Source organism: Lineus longissimus, chromosome 16 (assembly GCF_910592395.1).
Source record: "Lineus longissimus chromosome 16, tnLinLong1.2, whole genome shotgun sequence".
NCBI lineage: Eukaryota > Metazoa > Nemertea > Pilidiophora > Heteronemertea > Lineidae > Lineus > Lineus longissimus.
The window spans coordinates 15,876,833-15,896,947 of record NC_088323.1 but is presented as its reverse complement, the minus strand read 5'-3'; the positions used below and the strand labels follow the sequence as shown (position 1 = coordinate 15,896,947).

The 20,115-nt window shown below is 42.4% G+C and overlaps 1 protein-coding gene across 7 annotated transcripts in view; it reads right to left on the bottom strand.

The window, feature by feature from the left end:
- Positions 1 to 20,115, bottom strand: part of LOC135500241 (calcitonin gene-related peptide type 1 receptor-like) — a 104,188-nt gene that overhangs the window by 67,365 nt on the left and 16,708 nt on the right. For 6 of the 7 annotated variants that reach the window (XM_064791557.1, XM_064791558.1, XM_064791559.1 and 3 more), the window contains exon 2: positions 10,604 to 10,644. The exons of the other annotated variant lie outside the window; for it this stretch is intronic. The gene's annotated coding sequence lies outside the window, so the exon portion shown is untranslated. The remainder of the gene's footprint in view (positions 1 to 10,603; positions 10,645 to 20,115) is intronic. 7 annotated transcript variants of the gene reach the window in all.

Here is a 20,115-nt window from a genome sequence, read left to right as displayed (position 1 = left end):
ATAGAGAGGTGTCCTGATTAGAGAGGTCAAATTGAATAGAAACTACCAATTGGGACCAAAACGAGTGTCCTTAATAGAGAGGTTATCCTTAATAGAGGGGTGTCCTGATTAGAAAGGTCACATTGAATGGAAACAACCAATTTGGAACCAAAACTAGTGTCCTTACTAGAGAGGTTGTCCTTAATAGAGGGGTGTTCTGATTAGAGAGGTCATATTGAATGGAAACAACCAATTTGGAACCAAAACTAGTGTCCTTAATAGAGAGGTTGTCCTTAATAGAGAGGTGTCCGCTAAGGGAGGTTCCACTACATGTATATGGTTTCATACAGGCCAAAGATGAAAAGCGCATGACAAAAACCTTTGTTACTCGGACATTCTATCCCAGAAACGTCAAACCTCCACACCAGTGTAACATTTCTGTTGTCTTTAACATTTGAGTGTTTCCACGCCAAAAAAACCCAACTAGAGTGACCATGATTTTTCTATGCGGGGAAAAAGAAAAAACTTGGCCATCTGTCTTTCAGTGTTCCAAAACAATGAGAGGAAACACTCAGAAACGGAAACACTCAAGCGAAACACAGGATCCACGGCCAACACTGCCATTAATCATTGTCTTGACAGTGATTGGACAATGACAGGTTCAGGTGATAGTGGCATCGTAGCTACTGCTCCTGGACATGTGCTGTGGTATGATATGAATAAAAGTTACGTACAGTTGTACAATATACCTTTACCGTTATCTCGGAGGGGTCACCTATACCCGTTCATGATCACCTACAAACCTACATGTACTTCTAAAATAGACCTTCAAAGAAGAATAAACGCTTCTTCTTTCATGATCATCTTTCGTTATTCCAAACGTTTGTGTCAAGGTGATGAATCGCCTCCTCCCTTCCCCCTTCCATGCTCTTTTACAACGGAATATCCATTAGCACTCAGCACCTTGCTCATGCATGGCTGGCGTTTAGTCTTTACCCCGAGCTATATGGATCGCATCAAGCTTCAGGACCTGTTGCCATTAAAGAGTTGGCCAGCTTCAGCCCGCGCACACAGAGAACGTTGAACCACGCCGGGTGAATTTCAATTTGCGTGTGTAGGAGGGATTTGTTTCAAGGTCACCTAAATCACTTTCGTGACATGATTCAGCGACGAATATTACGCATCTGACATCAGTTTAAATATTTTCTTCAAAGCCATATTCTAAACTTGCATGAACTAAGCGTCGACTAGGCCGGGATTTGAAGCCGCAAGCCTTAGACTCACGCAGTGTTGAAGAAACTAGCCAATAAGTCATTGGCGACTCTTACTACCCATTCCTGACGATGTAACCCTCCCATAGCAATTGCTAAAGTCACATATCAATGATATCAAATAGCTATACGAACCAAACCTTTACCGTTCGATAATAAGTGATTGAAAATCGGAAATAAGTAGAATCGGATACACGGTTATCAAAGTAGCGATATTTGCCTTTATTTAGGGTGTTTTCCCTTAATGGTGTAACGACCTGCCCTTAAGGCGATTAAGCGGCCACCAAAAGAAAGAAACGGGCTTTACTTTGTATCAAATTTGCTCGATGGGGTGAACCGTCATAAATCAGGGACGATTGCAGCATTGCAGTCTCGTAACTGACATTAGTGCCTGACAAAAACTCCCGGCCAGCATTGGTGGCAATAATTAGTGCACTTCGCTATGTGCCCTTAGACTCTTACGACTAGTTAAGCACGACTTTTATGGGGGAAACGTTGTCCGAATGCTGCTCAGCTACACCATAATGCATGTTCATTTCGTGTGGATTAGCATTTTTGAAAGATTAGGTGAATGCTAATAGAATTCTTGGTTCTCTTCAGCAGTTTTTGAAACTTTGTTGATCATATTTCATTCTTTATCATACGATATTTGTTTTACAGCACAAGAACTCAGGCCCGCGACAAAACGAGACTCGCGTGACTTCGTCACCAAGTTGAAAGCGAATAGTTCGAGTTGAACCATTCTTCAGTAGTTTTTGACTGTTCCAATTAGCAGCTTTGATGAACCAACTGAAAACATCTTTTTATTTTTTCTTCAAATGTTAGGTTTGAAAATTGATTCCAATGTTATTGATTGACGCTATCACATCATTAGTATGCGTCACCGTTTTCTACACAAGAAAGCACCTGACCTGATATTTTTGCGCAGTATTATCACAGCCTGATTTTAATTATCATCGTCAAAACATCTTCATAAACCATAAGAACAATTCATTGACACATTTTTTCCAAGTGCGACCCGGTGTGACAGCGGATATAGTCCCCCTGGAGTCATAGTCCGGTAGCATTGTATTTGATCAATTAAGCAGCATGATCTATTGTACCGCTAACCCTAACCAAAACATTTAGCAATGCGGGCTATTGTTACACGGACTATCAGCCCTAGGACTACTATCCCTTGCACACCGGTATTAAAGCGAAAATAAAACTCGTTTTTTTCGAAATAGCCCAAAACGTGGTTTACCAAATTCTTACATGCAGCCCCATGATCTTTACCTGTAGTTACTGAATGATTACTATACGAGCCATTCTCCACACATGCCATAAAGCAATTATTTGAAGGAGCTCCTTTCGACGATGTATCTGTCCCTGCAAATTTGCCGCCAGCAATTTGCATCCCCGTGGCAGGTCTCGGTGGAACATGGCACAGTAATTGATTGTGGCTTGTCAAGAAATATCCGACTGCTGTCGCGCACTGTCTACAATCAACGAGGGAGGCAAATTTTGGCTTGTTTTTATAACGCTGATTAAAAAAAATGCACAATCGTAATAAGCTGGTTACAATGAGTCATTAAAGCCTTGGGCTACTCATAAGGAAGCAAACAAGTATTCAACAGTAAGCTATGTGCATTCTTTACTGCGTTTTGGTTGAATGGATACGTTATTTTGTCCCTTTACCTCGCTAATAAAAGAATTCAGGCCTCGCCCAATATACGGTATATTGTCTTTAAACAAAGCCCGCTCGCACCTAGGCCTAAAACCCCTTCGCTGTTAAAAGAATTCAAGCCTCGCCCAATAAACGGTATATTGTCTTTAAACAAAGCCCGCTCGCAACTAGGCCTAAAATCCCTTCGCTGTTAAAAGAATTCAGGCCTCGCCCAATACACTGTCTATTGTCTACAAACAAAGCTCGCTCGCACCTCGGCCTAAAATCCCATCGCAGCTAAAAGAATTCAGGCCTAGCCCAATACTCGGTCTATTATCTTAAAACAAATATTTGTTGCGGAATTATAACGCGCATTGATTACACTGATATTCCAATTTCAAAACATCCCGAAGGTCTTTTGAGAACCATGCTACAAACTGAAAGCCGGAACCGGATCATGTTAAGTGCTGCCTGTCGTAAACAACATTAATGCCAAGGTTACAACACATTCCTAAATTGGCTGCGATCATTGTGACCGGAAAGTACTGATATTTTTATCTCTCTTCACTGGTTCGCATTTCCGTACAATCATGTGCCATATTTCAATCGACTGCTAAAGTTTCTTTCGTTTGACATGCCGGGTTTTGTTGAAAAGCGATGGGTTTGACAAATAGTGAGTTATGGCACAGTAGAGGGGAACCGACGACGCGGCCGACCAAAGAGAATTTGGATGGACGATGTGAAGGACTGGACCGGAAGGAAGACCAGTGACCTGATCCGCCTCGCGGAAGACAGAACCATATGGTCCCGAATCGTCGATAAAACAGGGTCGCCCCAATGGCCGCATGGCTGCGGGATATGATGATGATGATGATGAGTTATGTCACGCATTCCTGGAACATTACGCTATTTGTACCTTACCTCACTATTAAAAAAACTCATCCCGACCCAAATACACGGTCCATTGTTTTTAAACAAAGATGATAACATTGACCCCATAAAAAATCTTTCAAGAGGATCTATACGTCTAAACTGGGAAGGACCGATACGCGTAATGAACACAATTATATAGTATTGTGGACCATTTCTCGGACATTGTCAAAGTAAGGCATGAATCAGTTGAGAGAAGTGTGACAGTGTGGATCGGGGAAACCTCTGATAGTCCTTCATCCAGCGTGCTGTGTGGATCGGGGAAACCTCTGATAGTCCTTCATCCAGCGCGCTGTGTGGATCAGGGAAACCTCTGATAGTCCTTCATCCAGCGCGCTGTGTGGATCGGGGAAACCTCTGATAGTCCTTCATCCAGCGCGCTGTGTGGATCAGGGAAACCTCTGATAGTCCTTCATCCAGCGCGCTGTGTGGATCGGGGAAACCTCTGATAGTCCTTCATCCAGCGCGCTGTGTGGATCCGGGAAACCTCTGATAGTCCTTCATCCAGCGCGCTGTGTGGATCAGGGAAACCTCTGATAGTCCTTCATCCAGCGCGCTGTGTGGATCAGGGAAACCTCTGATAGTCCTTCATCCAGCGCGCTGTGTGGATCCGGGAAACCTCTGATAGTCCTTCATCCAGCGCGCTGTGTGGATCGGGGAAACCTCTGATAGTCCTTCATCCAGCGCGCTGTGTGGATCAGGGAAACCTCTGATAGTCCTTCATCCAGCGCGCTGTGTGGATCGGGGAAACCTCTGATAGTCCTTCATCCAGCGCGCTGTGTGGATCGGAGAAACCTCTGATAGTCCTTCATCCAGCGCGGTGGATCGGAGAAACCTCTGATAGTCCTTCATCCAGCGCGCTGTGTGGATCGGAGAAACCTCTGATAGTCCTTCATCCAGCGCGCTGTGTGGATCGGGGAAACCTCTGATAGTCCTTCATCCAGCGCGCTGTGTGGATCAGGGAAACCTCTGATAGTCCTTCATCCAGCGCGCTGTGTGGATCGGGGAAACCTCTGATAGTCCTTCATCAAGCGCGCTGTGTGGATCGGGGAAACCTCTGATAGTCCTTCATCCAGCGCGCTGTGTGGATCAGGGAAACCTCTGATAGTCCTTCATCCAGCGCGCTGTGTGGATCGGGGAAACCTCTGATAGTCCTTCATCCAGCGCGCTGTGTGGATCGGAGAAACCTCTGATAGTCCTTCATCCAGCGCGCTGTGTGGATCGGGGAAATCTCTGGTAGTCCTTCATCCAGCGCGCTGTGTGGATCGGGGAAACCTCTGGTAGTCCTTCATCCAGCGCGCATTGAAGCTTCGCTGAGAAACGGAGATGTCGCGGATGGAAGAGAGAAATGCTGCGCTGTGAAATTGACAAAGTAGCACACGTAAAACATTTATGGCTTTTATAGTCATGTCACAAACAAGCCATTGCTGAAGAGCCTTTATCGCAATGTTGATTTCCTCTCCGGCAAAACAATGTCCATTTCACCCTATTATCTCGAACAATTTACCCCCACATTGTATTTTTTCCCGAATTACTCCCACGATTCCATTTTCGCCGTTCCGGCATTATCGTGGACAATCTGTTTGACTAAATGAGAAATGTTTTCTTTTTTACGTTCCGAAACACCTGCAACTTTTATTTTAAGAATGGCCGCTGGACAAATACTAATATATTTTTTTATCATCATATCACGCAGACATATCGATTGTAATTGAAAACATTATCATTGCCAATCTCCAGCGTCTTTATTTTGAGGAATTGATACCAAATTGGATATTAGTAATTGGTAATCCCACCAAACTACATCTTGCTTCGTCGTCAGTAGTTCGGATACACTTAGCTTTTGCTGGCGTTCGGGTTGCGAAACTTGCCTATTGGCGAGCTAAGTAGGAGAGTCCAATGCTACTTGTTGTCATGGCTCCTACGCAGGTCGCGGCAACTAAAATCGCTCGTGTGCGCGGCTTACAAAGGACTAACCATCATGTGTTCTTAGAGTTGTCAGAAAGCTTGATTACTTCAGCTTTCGCGGAGAGCTCCAGACATGCTCAATAGACACTAAACGACAGAGGATGAAGCTACCGAAATATCTGGATCCTTCTCAGCTTAAGTCCAGTGAAGAAACCATCCCGAGCCCATATGTCACAACCAGCAACTGCTGGAGACATATTCTCCCCAACATCAATAGTCTCCCCGGAACATTAACGGCAAGTTATATCCATGATGGCTTTCCCAACAAAAGACGCTGAACAATTCGCGTCTTCTACTTAACCGACATCATGTCCCAAGGCAGCTATTTCGTTAAGACATAAATCGTACAGCCACGAACACATTGACAAACAGGTGACTAATTACAGTGTGTGTTGTTCGCAGTCATGAGAAGTGGCTGCCGAGGAGATTGAGCGACGCCACCCATTAGAGAGGTTTCACAGAAGCAGACCGAGCGAAGTCTACTCATTGAAGCGCTTTCCAGGTCTTACGTTTTTGATAACGCTAGCACGTTAATCATATAACCACGATCACATTGATAACAGGTGACAGGCGTGTTGTTCAGTCATGAGAACTGGCCGTGGAGGAGGGGATTAAGTGATGTACGATAGATATAGAGGGTTCGTTGGCTCACGTTTAAACTCACACGATTACTTTTGATGGCGTTTATGAGACATGCTGTCACTAGAGTTCGGTATTTTCTTTAGTTCTTTAGTTCTTTAGTACAATCTCTCTCTTTTTCGTCACATCCACAGTGATACACCCTTTGCATTTTGGTCAATGACCACTGAACAACCCCCAAATAGCTCGCAAACAGTCCTTCACATGCTACTTTTTAACACCCTGAGCAGTGTCCGTTGATGTTTGGGATCTCGAGGCGCCGTGGAAACATAAACACCTGTCACATCTGAGGTCCCGGGTTCGATTCCAGGTCGGTCCCAGTACAATTACGTGATAGAGAGGGCAACTCTCTTCGACAGCGAAGGATTCCTCCGGGTCTCCGGTTTCCCCCTACTCAATTACAATCGCCAAATATTGTCTATAGAGCTCATAATGTCCTTGTTGACGCTCAGCTCTTAAATCAAAATGCTTTCATGATAAGCTTAATCCCTGGCTTAATCGTTTCGTTTATCTTTAAGAAAATTAATATTGCATATTGTTCTTCTACGCCAAGTCATAAATCTGCTGCTATGGAAATTTTAGTATCTTGTGTGTCGTACGGTTATCCAAAATTATTCGTACTTTTTATAACGTTGTCATTGAAATATGCTTCTCGCTTGACATGAAGCGCATTGGAATGTTGAAATATTGAAATTGATTCGCAACAGCTGTTGCAAGTGGGCCGAGTCATTTGTTTAAAAATTCATCAGGAAACCATTTAATTGACATGAGCGTAAAAATAAACAACCAGGGAGATATCTCCTGAATAATTCCGATATGAATTTTTTTCAAATGAGATAAGGGACGATAAAGTGAAAAAACACTATTTCAAAATACAACCGAGACATCCAGCGTTGCCATTTGTGAGCGCGGCTGCAGACTTATAAAGCCTCCGACATGTAATCGGAAAGTCGCGGGTTCAAAGCCCGGCAAGAACTATTAGTCTGAATACATACACTCTCAACTCGCCTGACATGGCCAAGTGTATTGCTCTATGTTCACTTCTTCGTTACTGCAGAATGACAGTCAAGCGCTTTGAGATGCTGTATGTAGCGAAAAAAAAATTGACAACAATTATCACTAAAATTATTTGATGGGAGAGAGCACGTGCGCGGGCGGACGGGAAACAAGTCATTTAACGCCACCAGCCTTATGTTAAGTCTGAACTGATTTAGTCGACACGACCGCAACAAACCAACTGAGAATATCGCTCTTGAATAATTCAATTGGCTGATGTATTTTGAAATTCAGATCCATGGCGTTATTTTAAAACGCATAAACGCTTTGTTCTCTAACCCTATAGGATGAAACATTCAATAGATGCGTGGGGCACGATAGACCTCCCTCTCGCCCGCTATACTAGTATATCATACTGACATGTATTCGTGTAGCCCCTTACTCATTACGCCAATTGCCCCTTACCTCAGAGGTAAACGAATTCAGGCCTTGTCCAATACACGATCTATTGTATTTAAACAAAACCCGCTCGCAACTAGGCCTAAATTCCCATTGTTCTACTGTCTTACCAATGGGTCATCGGAGGAAATCTTGATTACACCGACCCCACTGAACACCTTTCAGGGTCATCAAAAGGCCAGAGCCGGTGTGACAGCGGATATAGTCCCCCTGGAGTCATAGTCCGGCAGCATTGTATTTGACCAATTAAGCAGCATGATCTATTGTACCGCTAACCCTAACCAAAACATTTAGCAATGCGGGCTATTGTTACACGGACTATCAGCCCTAGGACTACTATCCCCGCCACACCGGCAGATAAGTAAATGTAATGCCAGTCCCTATGTCAAGGCAAGCAAAATGCCACCGAGAGAGAAAATGAGTAAGTTTGAGAAAGAAATAGAATTCCGCAGTCACTATACTCGACGCCAGCTTTTGTTAGTCCCAAATGTATACAGAATTGAGTTATTGTTATTCGTCCATTTCATGATGTCTGGTGCTCAATAAAGCTTTGAAAAGGACTATACAAGCTTTGCAATGGCATTTTCGGTCATCGTGAAATAATGACTATGCTCGGCAGTCAGCGTCCAAGCATAACACCTGAACTTATCGGAACGCCTACACATATTTCGAGGTCATGTTTTTAAGACTAACTCTTTCCGCTAATTGCATGGCTTACAGATAAAGACAGACAGTGCAAGCCAAGCATAAATTTCGCGCCTGCACAGAGTCAATGGGTGATATGAATAAAGAGTAGCAAATGCTTTTATCTAAAACTCCATGTACATTTACACTAGGCCTTTTTGTACAAAATTGAAGTAAAAGCATTTGCTAGCCTTTATTCATATCACCCAATGTCATAGTTTTAAGACTAACCTCACAATTTGTGTGCCCTCAGAGACGCACAACGCACGTTAAAGCGCAAATTACTCCGCACATTGAAGTGCAAATTTCGCTAAGTATTCTCCATTGATCGCGCCGGAGCATCTGCCGAAACCCGCCTTTAAATGTCATCGCGAATCAGTTGAAATGCGATCGCCTGGGACCTGCCAATCGAGAGGAGCCGATCTGACATTATAAAGACATCATCATGTTCATATATCTGATGGAAAGTTTATTACCAAATGCTGATATGACAAAATATTTTTTTCAGCGATTGAGATGATAATATTAGTTCACCGTAGGCGTCTACATTGTGGTCGTTAGATAGTTTGAGGAGAGAGATTGTATAGTGTTGTTCGTATCAGATGCGATCCGATAAATGATGGTTCAGTAATTAAGGCATGACTTGACTTGTAACCTAGTAGGACCAGCTACTTTACTGCGACCGGTGTAAAAGTAAAAAGTGTCCCCCCTGGAAAAAGTGTCCGGCCCTATTGTATTCTGCAATATGGTTCTATAGAGACCCTGACAGTCAATAGCTCAGAGATTGAAGCGCATAATAGAATCCTTTGTTCCCGGACATTTTATCCTAGGACATTTTAAACTTCTACACCGGTGTAAAAGTAAAAAGTGTCCCCCTAGAAAAAGTGTCCGGGCCTATTGTATTCTGACAGATTATGGCATATGGTTCTATAGAGGCAATGACCGTCAATAGCTCAGCGCATAATAGAATCCTTTGTTCCCGGACATTTTATCCTAGGACATTTCAAACTTCTACACCGGCACCACCTTTGCTGTAGAATTTCGATTACCTCAGTGTCCAGGCGCGTCATAAGCAGACCCTGCTAAACGGATAGGAGTAAGATTCCAATGACTTAATTCATTGCTGTATAGTCACTCGTTATAATCACAACTGGTCCATTGGATCAACAAAAAGGTTTTGAGACTCTGCTTGTAAAGAGTCATAAAGCGCTTTGAGAATGCTCCGCGTCATAAAGCCCCATTAGAACTGTACATCTATTTTACATACCGGGTAACTCTAGCAATTTCATTATACATGTATTGAATATATTGTCTTCAGATGCATTAGACATGTGGGATCGCTGTCTTAGATGAGTAATCCTTATAGCACGAAGCAGACTATTTTCGTTGCGGAGGATAGCGACAAGGAGCCAGAGTGCCCATTTGACATGTTGCTCGCCGCTGGCATATCTACAGATCTGAATCACTCTGCGCGAAAGACAATACTCGGAGGCAATCACATTTTATAACATCTTTTAAGATGTCTCCTGCAAAACTCTCGAAACATTTCGTGATTAAATGTTGGCGTAATTACAGCTAATAAGACATCGCGTTTATCGGCGAATTGGTTTGATTCGTCATTCTTGCCTTATTCGAAACATTCCATCTGACCACAGACTCTCGATCGGGAGGTAGCCTCCCAATATTGCAAAAGACCCTGACTGATTATCTCCCTTCTTCAGGCGGCATTTCCCATCACAGGCGGCTTTGTCAGCAAACAAACAACTCATTGACCTAATAAACTGGCACGACTGAGGTAGTTTTTATCGAAGACATTTGTGGGTTGGTAAAATCTTTTGAACAATTTGATACCCGTGTAAAAGGTTTCCAGGTGAGCTATGTTCTCCATCTTAGCTTTTTCTAGTTTCTTCTGTTAGAGGCTTGCATTTATGCATTTACTCTCCAACCTCGACTATCGTATCATATGCTTAAGATGTTAATGTGCAAAAAAGAATAGAGTGTTCTTCGTCATACTTGTAAATTGAAATATTACCTTGCTCAGTAGGTGGAGGCTTGAATAAAGTATTGATCTTCCTGGAAAGATAGGAAGGCAAACATTGAAACAGATATGATCAAGAAGATAAGACTTCAGGTGAATAAATAAATAAATAAATGAATATTGTTAGCGTTGGAAATTGCAGCACAGTGTGATTCCCTAATTTTGATGCTCAAGTCATTTTGCAACTTGGAGGCAAACACGTAGAATGTCCTGACCCTTAGGGAATATGGAACTTGACGTAACAAGATACGGCAAAGGGAAATCTGTAACGAACCCTTACGGGAGAGATTACGTTTGGCGGAAAAACGATACAGGAACGTAATCATCATCACGAAAGCAACTGGACCATTTCTCGAATTTGTACAATATGTTATTTTGACCTTTACCATAGTTTACCTCGCAGTTGAACGAGTACAGGCCTATCCGAATACACGGTCTGTTGTCTTTCAACAAAACCCGCTCGCACCTTGGCCTAAATTCCCATCGAAGCTTGAAGAATTCAGGCCTAGCCCAATATACTGTATAGTGTCTTTAAACAAAGCCCGCTCGCACCTAGGCCTAAATTCCCATTGTTCTACTGTCTTATCAAAGAGTCAAGATCAGTTCAAATCGAATTACAGCTTTACTGGGGGTCGATAGGCTGAAACTAGCATTGGCAAATAAACGTCATATTTGCCGGCAAAAGCGAATCTGTTGAAAACAAAACCAAGTTCTGTCAGGAATGGTACAGGAACTTGGCGGCAAAATGGAACTGGGCTATTTCTAGAAATTTGACCGACGGTTTCTCGTCGTCCCGGTTTATATGTTCAAGCTAATATCCCTGCTTCCTAATACAATCTCATTGATGATCAGATTGATTACCCCACATCCATAAATACCAAACCGGTATTGACATTCTCCGAGCGTTGTTGACAAAGCGATGGTCTTGACTAATGAAACCAGTGATTTATGAGAGAGAAAATAGCGTGTTTGAGTGTCTTTCAAATGGAGTGAAATTGCTCGAAGGAAATGCCCACTGAAATGTCAATGAAACTTTATGCTTTGGAAACTTCATCAGATTTTTGGTCAAGGAATAAAATTCGTGCTGCTTAAATCTGTGTTGACATAGCCGATGCAGTGTTTACAAAAGGATGTTCTTCACCAATAAAACTAGTGATTTACGAGTGTTAAAAATTACGATCTCATAGCCTCTACGTCGGTTTTAGTCGTTTGGAAATGCTCCGAAGAATGCAAGTGAAAACGTCATGCTAGGAAACCAGACCACTGACCGATGAACTGTTTACAAAATGGCGTTCTGCACTAATAAACCACTTCTTCACGATATAGTAATTGATAAATCGTTTGAGGAAATCTATCAGGTGGCTTGAAACTCCTAGCAGGAAATATGCTCTGAACTGTTAATGGGAACTTACGCTTGGAAACCTTACACCTTGTGGTCAGGGAGAAAAGCCCGTGCTGATCAAGTCTGTGTTGACAATATCCATTCACTGTTTTCAATATGGTGTTCCTTACCAATAGAACATGTCATTTCTTGAAATGGAAGTAACGCTTTTCGGAATATTTCAAGTGGATTTAGGTTGTTTCAAGCCCTCGTACAAAAGCATACATCGTAACTCGATGCATTGTGTACATTACAACCCAAACCCCGACTTCATCTCCGAGATTTAGTTAGTGGAAGGGATATTCGATTTGATGTAGTTGACGGGAACGGGAGGGTAATACGCCATTTATGTTGGGAGTCCAGGGCCCTAGTTACAAGTTTGGACCCCATAGCATTTACTTCACGGATTTCCTACTGTATGACCGCGCACTGCGAGTAAAATATGCTTCTCGAATGATAACACCATTCTTTTGCTATTAACTTTGTGTTTGTTCTAGGAAAATAAAGCTAGGCCCTTAACCCCCCCCCCCCCCCCCCCCCCCAATGAAGCACTTACAATGATGACAAAACATGAAAATACACAGAAAACAAATGAAACTGCACTAACCTGTAAATGATATAGATATATATTTTAAACCTCTCACACGGACATGAACTGGTCAAATGGCCCAGAACCCACATAGGCCTACACCCAATATTAGAATCACAAAGGAAATAGGCCTACTACTGAATTACCCTGTAAGGAACAAATGTCCTGACATAATCCCAAATAAATAAAGCTAGGCCCTTAACCCCCCAAGCTCTAAATTCCTAGATCTGGTAACATTTGCAATCCACCAAAGTGTTAAGCCTCAGTCCAGTACAGAAATATCTAATGTACATTTCTCACTTTCATAGTCTGATAACTGAATTTTATGAATATCACACCCGCTATGTAATATCTCTAGGGGTAGATCGGGATGGATGAAATTTTATGACGCAGCTTTTAAACTAAATTGCATTAGTCTCGATGAAATGGTAGATTGGGTATGCTAGGTTCGGACCATTTGATTCGCTGTAGCGTGCAGGAACATCTGTCATTATACAAATAGTGGATGTTTGGGAGTCCGATATGGAATTTTGCTGGACGAAGAAATGTCATGGCGGACTCGCAAAGCCTCGTCCGCCATGACATTTCTGAGTCCAGCAAAATTCCATATTGGACGACCTTAAACATCCACTATTTGCTATATTATGCAACCAAATGTCTTGGCAAAGACATCAATCCAAAGGAAAATAATGAAACAATTTGTTTTTAATGAAATATTAAATCACTAATCAATTCCTGAAGTTCTTGCTCAGTAAAATTTGCAAATCTTGAAGTGGCAGCCATCTTGCTTTTGAATTGATGGCAAATTTGTTTCTTAAACGTAACTACCGACGACCATCCAAGATCATTTGTAAACTTCATTTTGATTGGATTAAAACCTTTTAGGATCCGTTACGACATTTTTTTGGATCCGTTATTGCATTTTTGGATCCGATACGATGTGATGACTTGAAATCACATGATGTGAATCGAGTTACGCTATTGGCCAAGAACATTTGGTAGCATAATATTGGTAAATTGTGTGGACTGCGTTTACTTGGATGCTTAGTCCTCACCCGACGGGAGGGGGCATTCTCAATCAGATGTGTGGTGCATCTAGGTTTTGATAGACCCCATTCAGCAGGTGTTAAACGTTCAAATACCAACTTCCTTGTTTTTGCTTCTTCTTAATCCCCCCCCCCCTCACACACGCATTCGCATACACAATCCCTAATACTGGTATCCATGTCCCACCTCCTATCCACTCAACACGGCCGACTAGATTGCGCGGCATAACTGTGTACGGGTGAGTCGAAAATAAGGGGCATACAGCGGGTGGCCTGGGGCTTATTGCGGGCCTTAACTGCAAGAATGGGATCTACTTGCCCCGCGCAGGTCATGCTTTGCCAACCAAAAAAATCACCCCTGACACTCTTTTGGCTGCAAGGAGTTACTGTTGGTGTTCCTGATGCAATTACCTAGACAATAAAAACTTATAACTCAAGTCCATTTCAAAACCCCCGGTCGGTTCGATGTCCATGTATATGCAGGTGACGATAGATAATTTAATCATCAGTTTTCCCTTTTGGTCATTTTTCGAAAGTGAATACGGTATCCCAAGATGCTCAATAAAAATTAGCCAAAATTGGTTGCTTCATTATTTCAGGGTGAGCTCCGGTCAATTATGCATTCAGAAATAGGTGAACTTCTCTCATCAGTGAGGTCGTCAACGCAATTATACTAAAAGTGCATTGCAAGCATAACCCCATTTGATTTTACAGTTTTCACTGGAGAGTGACCTCGACCTCTATAAAAATCAATCATTGGATTAAATCACCACCATCAGCCATCGATTATGATTAATTGGCGCTGGTTTTGGTATCGGTTCACTCACATTATAGCAATTTTATGAGCGATTCAAAACAAATTAAAGTGCATCAAATCTAGAGAGTGAATACGACCATGAAATCACTTCGTGTTAATGTTTGAAAAATCGAATACATCAACATCGTGTTGTTTATGCTTGCAAACTTGAAATGTCCTTCTGATTCTGGCACCGAGAGTGCAGACTAAAACCGCGTAGCTCTACACCAAGCCATTGTTTGCCAGTGTGTTCGTAGGACCGAGAAAAAACCTGGCCTTTGCGAAGTCAGTTGTCGGCGTGTCTGAACACCGCTAAAAGCTCTATGCAAACACGCCCTTTTCTTAGCCTTTGTTAGCCGGATAGTCCCCCATCAGTGAAGCTCTATGTACCCCGCCCCATCCCCTTCGTGAAGCTGATGCTCGCCGGCGAACACTGTGTAACTCTCTGTACCCCGCCCCATCCCCTTCGTGAAGCTGATGCTCGCCGGCGTACAAGGTGTAACTCTCTGTACCCCTCCCTCCTTCGTGAAGCTGATACTCGCCGGCGTACACTGTGTAACTCTCTGTACCCCTCCCTCCTTCGTGAAGCTGATGCTCGCCGGCGTACACTGTGTAACTCTCTGTACCCCTCCCTCCTTCGTGAAGCTGATGCTCGCCGACGAACACTGTGTAACTCTCTGTACCCCTCCCTCCTTCGTGAAGCTGATGCTCGCCGGCAAACACTGTGTAACTCTCTGTACCCCTCCCTCCTTCGTGAAGCTGATGCTCGCCGGCGAACACTGTGTAACTCTCTGTACCCCTCCCTCCTTCGTGAAGCTGATGCTCGCCGGCGTACACTGTGTAACTCTCCGTACCCCTCCCTCTTTCGTGAAGCTGATACTCGCCGGCGTACAAGGTGTAACTCTTCGTACCCTCCCCCTGTGAAGCCATTTTTGCGCGCCAGTGTCCGCACAAGGTGTAGCTCTCAGTATAAAATCTAGCTTTGCAGCCATGTATGGTAACAACGGTCCTAAAAAGACGAGGACTATCGGGCTACCCGTATAGATAATTCACCCTTCCAATGATCATAAGTCTGCACACGCCAAATATCTAGCCAAACCAACCATGCTTACGTCGATCTACCAACATTAAAATCACCCAGGGAAAAAGGGAAAACAATTCATCATCACCGCTGGCTCTTGTCGAGACTTTGCCAACTTGAGCAGGAATATCAAATGTAATAATCCTTCTGTAAGCAATACGGACTGTTTACATATAATATCAGGCAAGTTTCTCAACCAATATGAAGAGCTATGAACGACGAAATGAAGAGTGTAATATATTTTATCGATGATTTTTTAGCCAACCCAATTCCTCGTACATCTGAGTATAAAAGATGAGTTACGAGGGTCGCGGTAGGGAATAAGCACAGGGCTTGATGTCACCACATATCGTCGCACCTCGTCGTTCAAACGCCCGGCAAATTCAGCAATATAATCCTTGTCCAAGGCACCAAAACTCAGGAAACATAAATTGGCCAGTGTTCTAACTCGGCTGCACAAATCTTGTGCACATTCAAGCGTTTGACAAGTGCAGCCAGGCAGCTTCTGGTTACGGGTATATTTCGCTACAGGGGTAGTCTCGGCGATAAAAATTGAAATTTTATACTAATTAACTTGATCTAATTACCAATTACAGTCGGGAGGACCGGTGACCTCGATATGAGATTCTGTCGGAGTGATATAAAAATTGTTCGATCATTATCTAAAGTTTAGGTCTCTCTAGTTGTAAATCCTATTGCCATCACTGAAAAAAATTGGATAAGACTATTGAAGCAGAGAGATTTTCATTGCTTTCACAACTGGTACTTATCACCGACATTGTAATGAAAAGCAGTTTCATTCCCCAAATCTCGACAACGTTGACACCCACGAAACGTCATTCAGGGTGACCAATAGGCCTTAAATGGCAAGAGTTAATGGACGTAATGTTTGCCACCATTCGCACACGACTACGAGTGATTTAGGCAGGTTTTGAAGGACAATGGTCTGTGGTATCATCATGTCATTGACTTATTGTCGCGACACTAGTGAAGTAGCTTTCATACTTAGCAGCACTGAGGAAAACAGGTGAACTACACTGCTTGCTGTGGACAAGTCAGGTCCCCTGGTGATGGCGGAGCGAACTACATGTATAATATTTCAAGCAACTTTTGTCACGTGATCAAAGAATCCCGTTAAGAAGAACCAAATAGTATTATAATTTTCAGAAATAAATCTTTGCAACAAAGAATATTGTCCTTTAATATCTTTACTGCTACAGCTGTTACAGTATCCGTGATAACAGCGAACAATAAAAGGCCAATAAAGCGATATTTATGACATTATGTGTTTTTTATGCGCAGCATTTTTCAAGTTGTCATGATGCCACTAGTTTGAATGGCAATGTTGACGCTATCTACGTGTCGTTGCTAGGGTGATGTCTTCTTCGCCGGTACTTAGCCAGACCCAGGAAGGTAGGGTGTCGATAAAACAAACATAACTTTTGCTGTTTCTATTTTTTTTTAAACATTTCTGATGCAGCTTCTTATGGGACGGAATTATGTGTGTCAGGTATTATTATCGTAACATATTATTTACGCTAAGGACAGTTTATCGTTGCGACCTTATCGTAAACATGCCCGCACGTGCGCATGTCAGCCATTGACCTAAGGGAGAAGCCGGGGCGTCATTGATGACGTCGAAATAGTCCATGAGTTAAGGCCGGTTTACACATGCAACTTTTTAGGAGAAACACATAGAAACTAAGAGAAACTTGACTGCATGGCTATGTAATTTGAACCATGAAACCTAAAAGTTTCTTCATGTTGCATGTGTGAACTGGTCAAGAAACATGAAGAAACATGATGAAACCCCTTTCTTGAAACCTTGTGAAACTAGGAGAAATATGAAACAATTTACGAACATGCTCGTAAATTCTGGACAGGTTTCATCAAGTTTCTACAAGTGTCGATTACATTTCAACTCTGTGGCCAATCAGACTGTGATAAAAAGCCATGTGATTTTTACTCCATGTCCAAAATGGCTAAAAGTGACAAGTCAAATGCATATGAGTGGACTTTTGTTTCATAGTGTTTCACTGTGTAAACGTCCAAGGTAAGGTTTCTCGATGTTTCATGTTTCTCAATGTTTCTCCATGTTTCATTGGAAAAAGTTGCATGTGTAAAGCGGCCTTTAGACTCCAAATGTCCTGGATTTGTACCACCTTGGTGTGGTAAAGGCCACTATGATTTTCTAAAAGTAAATAGGTTTTTAACGTCTTTCCTGTGGGGAGTGGGACACGAAGTGTCTCTTTCGGCAAAAGCTATACTGGAAAGTTTCCAGATATATTGGCCTATATCTGGATGACCGCGGCACATGGATGACTTTTTTTCTCCTCAACAATTACTGTCGACTTCCAGCATAATACCGTACTTTATTGGCAAACGGCGTTTTGACTGCAAATTCAGCGCAAACAGAAAAAAAGCTGAATGATATAAGTAACACTGACCGTAGCTTTCAAAAGGTAAGACAATGGCTGATATTTATAAAAGACCAGTAAATGCTTTTACTTTAAACTTCATGTACATTAACACTAGCCATCTCTGTAGAAAACTGTAGTAAAAGCATTTACTAGTCTTTATAAATATTAGCCAATGAACTGATCTAACTCAGCTCTCTGTTGTTTACAATGTGATGTTCCAAGTAGCGATGTACATGAAAATGTATGAAACATGTCAAAAACACTTGCAGTGCGCAATAATTAAAGACATTGCACGATTTTGGAGGTAAAACACGAGTATCGTTTTACCCACTGACGAATACGTCATATCAGCAGCATGTCCAGTATGATGCCAGTATCAGACAGATCAAGACGAATAATAATAAACTAGCAATATTCTGGTGGATCATGCATTTCCAAATCTTCCTCCAAGCAGAACCAATACAATTAATTCAACTAATATTGTTCCTCGCATGATCAAAACGGGAGAGGCGTATTTCCATATAGAACATAATATGAAGCTACAATCTCCAAAATGGATAGATGTAATCATTTGGCGATAGGGCTCAGTCACCAGTTGGTGATGTTGCGAAGAATGGTTTGCAATGACACCAAAAAGTTCACAGGTGATATATTAACTCTATCGTCTTATCTATTTTTTTCATCGGCAAAATTTCATTTTATTCCTGGCTAGCTGAATAAGATTTTCGCTAACTTTCTAAAAGTTGGTACATATACTAGGACTATAATAATCTATACGCCAGATCAGAGGAAAAACATCAAGGTCCAACCGGGGATTGAACCGGGGACCCCTCGCTTATAAGGCCATCACTCTACCTACTGAGCTAAAGGGATTTGATGTTTTTCCCTGTTACAATACATTATAAGGTCTTTTAGAAAAAGTCATTCTGCTTACACTCATGATTTATGCCAAAACAGTACGTGGACTACGAAGAACTTGTAAGAACTCACAATAGCATTCCGCGAAGATGACGTCACTGCAGCTGCTGCCCTCTATTTCCCCATCGCTGAATTACAGGGAATGTCGGACAAACATGCGGTTTCGTAATGGATTCAGACTTTCTAACTAGGGCAGTTAGATTCAATCTGGCACATGTCCGAGTGTTGGAAATACTACATAATTGTTCAGAATATTTCTCTCTCTGACTCTATGGTATCATTCATGCTAAAAACAATGCAGGGTCAAAGATAATTGACTTTGAAATAAGCTTAAATGCGTAGAAATAAGTGTCGATGTCCGACTGTCACGTGACTAAAACGTCATCAATGCAAATAACCTTGTGAGCTATAAATAGTAACTTCGCGGAATGCTAATGTTAATGATTTGTTCCAACATTAATCCATTTCAAGACAAACTAGCTGTCGTTGGGGGAGGATTGTCTATTCAGCATGCAAGAAAGAAGCCTCTTATATCATTAGAGGATATGTGACAGGCCTACACGGCAGCTGCGCGCCTACTCGATCCAGCTCATAATAAGACATCCTTACGACCCGACCAGGTGTTACAAAATTAATGCGCTCTTTATCATTACTGCGAGTGAATTAACGTAAAATCTGCATTGATAATATTCCTTTGATCTTCCCGGGAGCAAGCCTTGTCGATTCTGATAATCATGATAGTAGGCAATATCACTGTAGATCATTTAAGGCCAGGCAACTTAGAGACCTTGTTGGCAATATCGCCATTGTAGTTAATCTTTTGTTCAATTTTAGAACATGCGATACTTCTTGTGAGTGGATAGCATATGAATTGGGAGTAGTGGTTTTATTTCAAAAACTCGGGAGCCATTTAAGATTGGTATTGCTCGAGTGTGTTGAACTCCCGAGTATAAACACCACCTAAATCGCCAAGCTATTGAAGATTCCCCTAATAGCCTCGTGCCTGATGGTAGTCCTCATCCCAAGCTATGCAACGACGGGCATAACTTGTCGGTGGATGGAGACCCGACACATTAAACAACAACCACAATGTATTCTACGGACTCCACAGACCTGAAACTATCCCCGCGAGAGAACTAAACCACTGCAAGTAATAGCTGCTAGTCAGCCAGACGCAGATGGTCCGAGCTAGCATAATGGCCTAATTGTAAAGAATAGTGATATATCGGTCGCATCAGGAAACGATAAAAGAAATATAATGGTGTCTCTTTTAGC